Below are 10,027 nucleotides of genomic sequence, written 5' to 3' on the forward strand. Positions count from 1 at the left end.
GCTAGAGAAAGAACAGCAAATAAAGCCTAAACCCAGCGGGAGAAGAGAAATAATAAAGATCAGAGCAGAAATCAATGAAATAGAAACCAAAAGAACAGTAGAACAGATCAACGAAACTAGGAGCTGGTTCTTTGAAAGAATTAACAAGATTGATAAACCCCTGGCCAGACTTATCAAAAAGAAAAGAGAAATGACCCAAATCAACAACATCATGAATGAAAGAGGAGAGATCACAACCAACACCAAAGAAATACAAACAATTATAAGAACATATTATGAGCAACTCTATGCCAGCAAATTAGATAATCTGGAAGAAATGGGTGCATTCCTAGAGATGTATCAACTACCAAAATTGAACCAGGAAGAAATAGAAAACCTGAACAGACCTATAACCACTAAGGAAATTGAAGCAGTCATCAAAAATCTCCCAACAAACAAAAGCCCAGGGCCAGATGGCTTCCCAGGGGAATTCTATCAAACATTTAAAGAAGAATTAATACCTATTCTCCTGAAACTGTTCCAAAAAATAGAAATGGAAGGAAAACTTCCAAACTCATTTTATGAGGCCACCATTACCTTGATCCCAAAACCAGACAAAGACCCAATCAAAAAGGAGAATTACAGACCAATATCCTTGATGAACATGGATGCAAAAATTCTCACCAAAATACTAGCCAATAGGATCCAACAGTACATTAAAAGGATTATTCACCACGACCAAGTGGGATTTATCCCTGGGCTACAAGGTTGGTTCAACATCCGCAAATCAATCAACGTGATACAATACATTAACGAAAGAAAGAACAAGAATCATACGATCCTCTCAATAGATGCAGAAAAAGCATTTGACAAAGTACAGCATCCTTTCTTGATCAAAACTCTTCAGAGTATAGGGATAGAGGGTACATACCTCAATATCATAAAAGCCATCTATGAAAAACCTACAGCGAATATCATTCTCAACGGGGAAAAGCTGAGAGCTTTTCCCCTAAGGTCAGGAACGCGGCAGGGATGTCCACTATCACCACTGCTATTCAACATAGTATTAGAAGTCCTAGCCACAGCAATCAGACAACAAAAAGAAATCAAAGGCATCCAAATCAGCAAAGAAGAAGTCAAACTCTCACTCTTTGCAGATGATATGATACTGTATGTGGAAAACCCAAAAGACTCCACCCCAAAACTGCTAGAACTCATACAGGAATTCAGTAAAGTAGCAGGATATAAAATCAATGCACAGAAATCAGTGGCATTCCTATACACCAACAACAAGACAGAAGAGAGACAAATCAAGGAGTCAATCCCATTTATAATTGCACCCAAAACCATAAGATACCTAGGAATAAATTTAACCAAAGAGGCAAAGGATCTGTACTCAGAAAACTATAAAATACTCATGAAAAAAATTGAAGAAGACACAAAGAAATGGAAAAACCTTCCATGCTCATGGATTGGAAGAACAAAGATGTCAATGCTACCTAGAGCAATCTACACATTCAATGCAATCCCCATCAAAATACTATCCACTTTTTTCAAAGAAATGGAACAAATAATCCTAAAATTTGTATGGAACCAGAAGAGGCCCCGAACAGCCAGAGGAATATTGAAAAAGAAAAGCAAAGCTGGCGGCATCACAATTCCGGACTTCCAGCTCTATTACAAAGCTGTCATCATCAAGACAGTATGGTACTGGCACAAAAACAGACACATAGATCAATGGAACAGAATCGAGAGCCCAGAAATGGACCCTCAACTCTATGGTCAACTAATCTTTGACAAAGCAGGAAAGAATGTCCAGTGGAATAAAGACAGTCTCTTCCACAAATGGTGTTGGGAAAATTGGACAGCCACATGCAGAAGAATGAAACTGGACCATTTCCTTACACCACACACAAAAATAGACCCCAAATGGTTGAAAGACCTAAACGTGAGACAGGAGTCCATCAAAATCCTAAAGGAGAACACAGGTAGCAACCTCTTCGACCTCAGCCGCAGCAACTTCTTCCTCGAAACACCGCCAAAGGCAAGGGAAGCAAGGGCAAAAATGAACTATTGGGATTTCATCAAGATAAAAAACTTTTGCACAGCAAAAGAAACAGTCCACAAAACCAAAAGACAACCGACAGAATGGGAGAAAATATTTGCAAATGACATATCAGATAAAGGGCTGGTATCCAAAATCTATAAAGAACTTATCAAACTCAACACCCAAAGAACAAATAATCCAATCAAGAAATGGGCAGAAGACATGAACAGACATTTTTCCAAAGAAGACATCCAAATGGCCAACAGACACATGAAAAAGTGCTCAACATCGCTCGGCATCAGGGAACTCCAAATCAAAACCTCAACGAGATACCACCTCACACCCGTCAGAATGGCTAGAATTAACAAGTCAGGAAACGACAGATGTTGGTGGGGATGTGGAGAAAGGGGAACCCTCCTACACTGTTTGTGGGAATGCAAGCTGGTGCAAGCCCTCTGGAAAACAGTATGGAGGTTCCTCAAACGGTTGAAAATAGAGCTACCATACGATCCAGCAATTGCACTACTGGGTATTTACCCCAAAGATACAAATGTAGGGATCCGAAGGGGTACGTGGACCCCAATGTTTATAGCAGCAATGTCCACAATAGCCAAACTGTGGAAAGAGGCAAGATGTCCATCGACAGATGAATGGATAAAGAAGATGTGGTATATATACACAATGGAATATTATGCAGCCATCAAAAGGAATGAGATCTTGCCATTTGCAATGACGTGGATGGAACTGGAGGGTGTTATGCTGAGTGAAATAAGTCAATCAGAGAAAGACATGTATCATATGACCTCGCTGATATGAGGAATTCTTAACCTCAGGAAACAAACTGAGGGTTGCTGGAGTGGTGGGGGGTGGGAGGGATGGGGTGGCTGGGTGATAGACATTGGGGAGGGTATGTGCTATGGTGAGCGCTGTGAATTGTGCAAGACTGTTGAACCACAGATCTGTACTTCTGAAACAAATAATGCAACATATGTTAAGAAAAAAAAAAAGAAGAAGAAGATAGCAGGAGGGGAAGAATGAAAGGGAGTAAGTCGGAGGGGGAGACGAACCATGAGAGACGATGGACTCTGAAAAACAAACTGAGGTTTCTAGAGGGGAGGGGCGTGGGGGGATGGATTAGCCTGCTGATGGGTATTAAAGAGGGCACGTTCTGTGTGGAGCACTGGGTGTTATGCACAAACAATGAATCATGGAACACTACATCAAAAACTAATGATGTATGGTGATTAACATAACAATAAAAAATTTAAAAAAATGACATATAGTAAAAAAACTAAATAGTAAAATTGTAAAAAAAAAAAAGAAGAAGAAGAAGAAGAAGAAGAAACAACCCCACGAGCACCTTCATCTTGGCCTTCCAGCCTCCAGGACTGCAAGAGAATTTGTGTGTCGTTGAAGCTCACCAATCAGTTCTGGCAGCCTTGGCATGCTACACGGTAATCACCGGCATCAGCCGCAGCGAGGTGCTGGCTGGGGAAAGGCAGGACTGGGAGAGTCCACACACCCAGGCCCTTCTTCAACAAGAAGTTGGTACAAAGCTGAGGACGGGGTGGAGGGGGGTTTCACAGCTGTTGGAACTGCTGTCTTCCCTCCTCCCTGCTATGTTCCCTGACCCTGATGTCCCCATCAGAAGCACTGGGGATGCCTCCCCACCGTAGGAGCCTACCTGGTCAGTCATTTTTGGGGAGCTCCTGTCCCCGCTGACTACTCTGTTCATGTATCATAAGACCCTAGACGAACAGGTCACAACACCCAGAGCGGGGGGTGATCTCGATGTCTGTTTGAGAAATTCGGCTCTGTCGCCTGGAGGCCAGCCATCCCTGCCTTCACCTGTCCTTCTAGATGTGCTCTTTACCTTCTGCCTGCGTGCTCTGTTCCCTCTGCTACTCTGCCCTCGGCCACCATTACACTTTCTGGAAATTCCTCAACCTTTGTCATGTGCTGAATGCCCCCCCCCTTTCCAGGTTTCCAGTCCTGCTATCCATATTTCTCGTTTTAGTTTTCATTTTGCTGATTGGTTGCTTGGTTGTCATTTTACTGGGATTTTAGGAAGGAGGAGAGGTAAAGGCTCAGCTCAGCTTTGCCCACTTGAACCAGAAATGCAGGCGGTGTTGGCTGGATGGTTGGATAGATGCAAGAATAAAGGGGAAAGTGCATGAAGAGCTGAGCAGATGAACATTCACTCTTCCTCGTGAGCAAAGTGCAGCACAGCCCAGTAACCAAGGGCTGGCAGGTGGCTGGCTCCAGGGTCAGGCTGACCTCTGGCTTGGTCATTCAACCAGAATCTTGCCCCTGCCCTTCTTGGCCGCCCCAAGACTCCCTGGGCCACCTCGCTTCCTCAGCAAGACTCCTTCCCGCCTGGGGTGCGCCCAGCCCGCATCCCACCCGCGCCCTCCCAAGGTCTGAATGTACCTGGTGCAGAGAAAGGCTGAAGAAACCACTGGAAGCCACTGGCTGAGGGCAGGAGAGTTGAGACTTTCAGGAAAGAGCACCCGAGCGCAGGGCTGGTGGGATCACACCAGGCTCAGATGCCATCTGATTCCTTCTAAGAAGCGGGGTCCAGGAGCCAACCAAAGGCCCTGTTGTGCAATGCAGGGGTGTGTGCAGTCCTGGGGCCTGGCTGTTTCTTCCCCTTTCCCCTCAGATTTGCAAGGACAGATGGGAGACTTTGGAAAGACAGGAGGGCTGTGGGCTGCCCCAGCAGAGTCTCGGCAAGGGCGGCCTCCCTCTCTGGGCCCCTCCGTCCGCGGAGGTGATCCTCCTACCACTTCTCAATCGCAGGTGGCTCCCCACGCAGCCTCTCCGGTGCTGGACCCTCCTTCCCTCCCGACCAGGGTGCAGCTTCCGCCCCCTCTGGCTCCCCAGCTCCTCCGACCCCGGGTGGGAGCTCCCTTACCCTCTGCACAAACACAGCTCATAAGTACGAGAGAGTCGATCCCCCGGGCATCCTGGATGCTGAGGGATAGGAGCCCGTGGGTAAGCACGGTCCTTCCGGGGGAGGCTTTGAAAGCTTCTCAGAAAGTCTACATGGACTCAAGCTCCTGTTGCCCACAGCATCAGCCTCGATGGCCCCCAGCCCTCATTCTCGCTTACTAGGACCACCTCCCAAATAAAGCGCCCGCACCCAAGCCTAGTCTCAGACTCCACTCTCATGGACACGGTAGCAGTTCACTGGGTCCACTCCAACAAAGGGGGGGTCAGGCAGCTAAAAACAATAGAAATATGTTTACTCATGGCTCTGGAGGCTGGAAGTCCGCGGTCCAGGTGTTGGCAAGGTTGGTTCCTTGAGGCTATGAGGAAAGGATCTGTTCCAGGCCTCTCTCACTGGCTTGGAGACAGCTGTCCTGTCTCCATGTCCTTCACATTGTCTTCCCTCTATGTCTGTCTCTGGGCCCCAGTCCCCTTCTATAAGGACATCAGTCACATTGGGTTAGGGCTCATCGTCTGACCTTATTTTCACTTCATTATCTCTGTAAAGAACCTGCCTCCAAATAAAGTCATGTTCTGAGGTACTGGAGGTTAGGGCTCGAGTATATGAATTCGGGGAGGCGGGGAGAGGCGGGGGGGAGGCGGGGATCCAACAGAAGCCATGGCAGAGGACGCACTGGGATGGTGTGGGCTCAGTGGGAAAGTGCGGAGAAAGAAAACGGCAGTCAGCTCAGTTGCTATCAATCCAGGCTATGCTGGGAACGCCAGAGAGCTTCTCGTAGGTTTTTTGTTTGAGAAAATAGAGTTATTTCATGTATATATATATATATATATAAATTTTTTTCACATTTTACGTATGACAGAGTTTCAAGACCCCTGACCTCGCACAGCCATGGGGCACAACACGCGGACCACTGGGCCCGATATTTAGCCATGAGAGGTGCAGAGGAGGCTGCACGCTGCCTGGACAGGCCTCTTACGCCAAGTTGGAGACCCTGACAGGGAAGCCTAAGCCCTGGGATGAAAACATTTGGGAGAAGGGGTCTGAGAAGTCTTCTGACCCCTGAGGCTGGCAGGGGAAGCCCATCACCCTGACTAGGGAAGGCAGGACCCTCGCCCAGTGACCATACGAAGGCCCTGTCTGAGGCAGATGCGCCTCCAGATTACACTTTTCCTTCTCAAGATTCACCTCCGCCTCCTTCCCTGATCCCGGCATGGACCAAGCAGGGAAGCACTCTCCGGCCCCAGGAGGAAATCACTAACCTGCCCCGAGATTATGAGAGCCGCTGACGTGCCCAAGCAGGAATGAGGGGTGCACACGTGGCGCTGGCTTGGAGGCTCACAGACTGAGTGGGGCGATGAACGGCCCAGGAGGAGGTGTCGATGCAAGACAAGCCCCCACGAGTCGGGAGTTACCCGACTGAGCAGGACACCTGCCGGACCCGCTTGAGAGGCACCCCCCTGACTCTCTCTCCTCGCCCCAAAGATCTCAATTATGCATGGAATCGGTATTTTCACACACCCTTTGGTGTGTGTGTGGCATACAGTTCAACATCTGCACCAAATTTGGGGTGGGGGGCTCATCGGCCTCTGAGGTGACCACAACAGATGCTGAAACCGTCTTGGCGTAGTTTGGAGGAAGGGCCCGAAGGCTCAGGTTGGTGGACATTTGGGATGGATTTCTTACGTCTGACCATGTTCTCCTGAAGGGGGCACACTGTATCTCAGATTTGTGCCCGTCGGAGAGCACTCAGCATAAAGATCTCACGTCGGACACAGGGTGACAGCCAGCCTCTGTCCTTGCCACCGGCACCTGCACAATAAACCCACCCGTGGAATGACCACAGTGGATGACGCGAGGTGACGCATGGCCTAACAGCCTAGGCTTCCTTTCACAAAGTTGCTCCCACGGCTCGTTCCCATAGCTGATGAATGGCGCACCTGTCAGAGGCGGGCACTGAGGTTGGCCCTCGATAGAGCATCATCCCTCAGGGAGAGCAGCCGGACCCGTCCCGGCAAGCTGATTACGCGGGATTCCTTTCCTGCTGGAGAAGTGGGCAGCTCACGCTTACCAGACTGGGACACCGACCCGCAATAAGGTTTGTCTGCTCTGCCCACACCACCTGGCCCTTCACCGTCATTGTCACCCTGCAGAGTCGGGCCATTGCCCTCCAGGATCTAGTGTATATGCCGAACCAACGGTGGGGCGTCCAGGGAGAGCGGCGGGGCAGGCGCCACACTGGCCCTCCTCACCCCTGCAGTTTAGACCCTGGCCCTAGTTTCCAGCGGAGGGAACACGTCCACCAGGGGACAGTGGAAGGAACTCCTCAGAAGCCCCCACTGCCACCTAGTCCCTTGGGCAAAAACAGTGGTCACTTAACTGAGGCGTTAACTGGCCTCGAAGACCCGAGACACCAGGGTTGCTGCTCCACGCTGCAGGCACAGGTGTCGCTGACGTCCCTCCTGGGGCCCCGTGGCAATCATAAACAGCACTTGCAGCAGATGCAGCTGATCTGACAAAGACGAGTCAGCGAGGGCGCAGACTCCTCCCAGGCGAGAGGCTCGGTCACCCCACCAGGCAAACAGCCTGGACCAGTGGGCACCGGGGCCGAGCGAGGGGCAGAGGGAGATGAGCAGCGTCCGTGACAGGCTTGGGGCCAGCGGCAGCACTGAGGACTCTCAGTGTCAAGTCTTTATTTAGAAATTATACCTGGCCACCTCTCTGGAGACTCCGTGAAAGAGCAAGTCTGTACGGAGAACGCACAGAGGGGAGCAGAGTGCGAGGGCTGGGCCGTGTCAGACACCATCGGTGGCCCCCAAGCGCCCCCAGCCGTGTCTTGGCCGCAGCTCTGTTTCAGCTGCGGGTGGGGCGCACGGTTGCCTGTCTCCGCTGGCTGCCCCAGGCTCTTCCAGCAGCACGAGAGGGGGTAACGGATGGTGGGAGCAGGCGCATGCACAGCTCAGAAGCTGGGGGCTTGGGCTAGCGCACCCGGGGGCAACCCTTGGCCTGAGATGGATGGCAGGCAGTGAAGAATGCTCCCGTTCCCGGGAGCATTTGGGAATGGACAACTCTGGGAGACGGAGCTGTACTTGTCAGGTCATCCCAGGTGGAAGGACACGGTAACCTCAGTAATGCACCTTCCCATGGCTTTTCTTCCTTCCCTGACCCATGCTACTCCCTCACTCCTGCTCCTGGGATCACTCCCCAGAGAAAACCCCTGTCGTAGGCTCTGCTTCTGGGGGTCACCAAGGTACTTCCAATGCTGCTTCTCCTTCAGCCTCCATCCAGATGAAGAACCACCATCTACTCGGTTGTCTGAACCAGAGGCCCGGGCATAATCGTGACGCCTCCCTAACCCTCCCACCAAATCATTGCCCCGGTCTCGACAATTCTACCACCTAAGTCCGCCTCCAGCCTCTCCGTTCCCCCCCTTCCATGGACATGTCCATAGCTGTGGCCACCATCACTCCCCACCTGGGTGGCCGCGAGGAGGGCCGGGACGTGAGCTGATTCTTACCTGCTCTCTGTCACCAGCCCTGCGTGCTCCCGTCCAGTCTCTACCCTGAGCCCGGAGTGAACCTAAATGCAGAGAAACTTAGAGGACTCTCCCAGCTGTCACTCATTTTGGCCCCGACCACACCCTCTGGGCTCAGACAGCTGCGCCGAGCATGGCTACACAGCAGAGGACCGTTAGCTCGAGACAGTCCTGCGTTCCAGAACCTGCAATTACAAAGACTCGGGATACTGACCCCCTCCCCGTCACGCCCCCCCACCCCGGGTTCTAGAATAGAACACACTGGGCAGGAAGCAGAGAAAAGGTGAAGAGATCAGAAGCCCCGTTCCACCTTTGATGATACCCTGCAGGGACCCCCACGGTGGGCATCTGCCCATCTCTGCGCCAGCTTCCATTTCCCCACCCCCCACCCCAATTCATCTCACTGTACATCTGGAGGTCTCCGAAAATGGGCTGGCCAGCCTAAGATCATGGCTGGTAACCGGCAGACCCGGGACCTCCACCCCAGGCTGCCACCCTGGGGGCTGGAGCTCCTCCCTCGGCCCAGCTGTGACACTGCCAGAGCGAAGGCTTGAATGCGAGAGCTTTTTTTCAAAATCATCTTTAATGTATTTTTAATAATTTTTTTTGCCTCATTTACCAGATAAATCATCTAAATAAATAGATGCTATACAGTCTCTTACCAATATCGGTACAAAAATAAACCGCGCTCTGCATCTGCTCTAGCCCTCCCAGCACACCCTCACTCAGAAAAGGCATGTGCTTGGAATCAGCCCGCGCCCCCAACCCTCCCAAATACATTCACGTTGTCTGAACAAAGCTCGACGCTCATTCCGTGCAAAGGCAGCCTTCTTGTGCTGAGATGTGGAGGTCAGGCCGGCCACTTACAAAGCAAAGCTAAGCCACCTTACATGGGCATAGCGCCTCCCCCTGCAGGAGGGGAGTCAGCGATGGGATCATCCCCCTGGAGGGATGACAGGGTTCGGCTGGGCATTGCAAGTGGCCCAGCCAGGGGTGGGGGAACCCTCTCCTCGCCCCATCCCATAGCAAGAGGGCTCTCTACATTCAAAATGGGTGGGGGCTGGGGAAGGAAAGACAGACGGTCCAACTCTTTCTAAGCGTCCCTCCCCCCCCCCCTGCTGAGAGTACTGGCCTTCTGGGATGGGGTGGGGTGGGGTGGGAGCTCAGTGTCCCAGGCCCCGCTGGAACGCTCAGGGCTGGGCAAAGGCCTGCAAGACCACACCCAGCCCCTCATAGAGGTCTCCATCCTGGGGAGCCGTGGGGAGTCCCTCTCTGAGACGCAGGACACTCTGCGCGCCTTAAAGGGCTGAGGAAGAGGCAAGAAGCATCCTGCTGCAGCAGACAGAACATCAGCTGTCTCACTCCACAAACGGCCCCCCCAGAACCCCCCGAGCCCGCAAATTGCACAAACCGCTCTTTGAAAGTGCCCATGAGGCAGGAAGAGGTCCCATGTCCCCTGGGGGATGGGGTGTATGCCTTCTATTGCAAGCCGCCAGCCCAGCCCCAAAGCCATGGCCAA

Source organism: Eumetopias jubatus, unplaced genomic scaffold, assembly GCF_037043125.1.
Source record: "Eumetopias jubatus isolate StellerSeaLion01/CBP00866 unplaced genomic scaffold, mEumJub1_p1.0 scaffold_8, whole genome shotgun sequence".
In the NCBI taxonomy this organism is placed as follows: domain Eukaryota; kingdom Metazoa; phylum Chordata; class Mammalia; order Carnivora; family Otariidae; genus Eumetopias; species Eumetopias jubatus.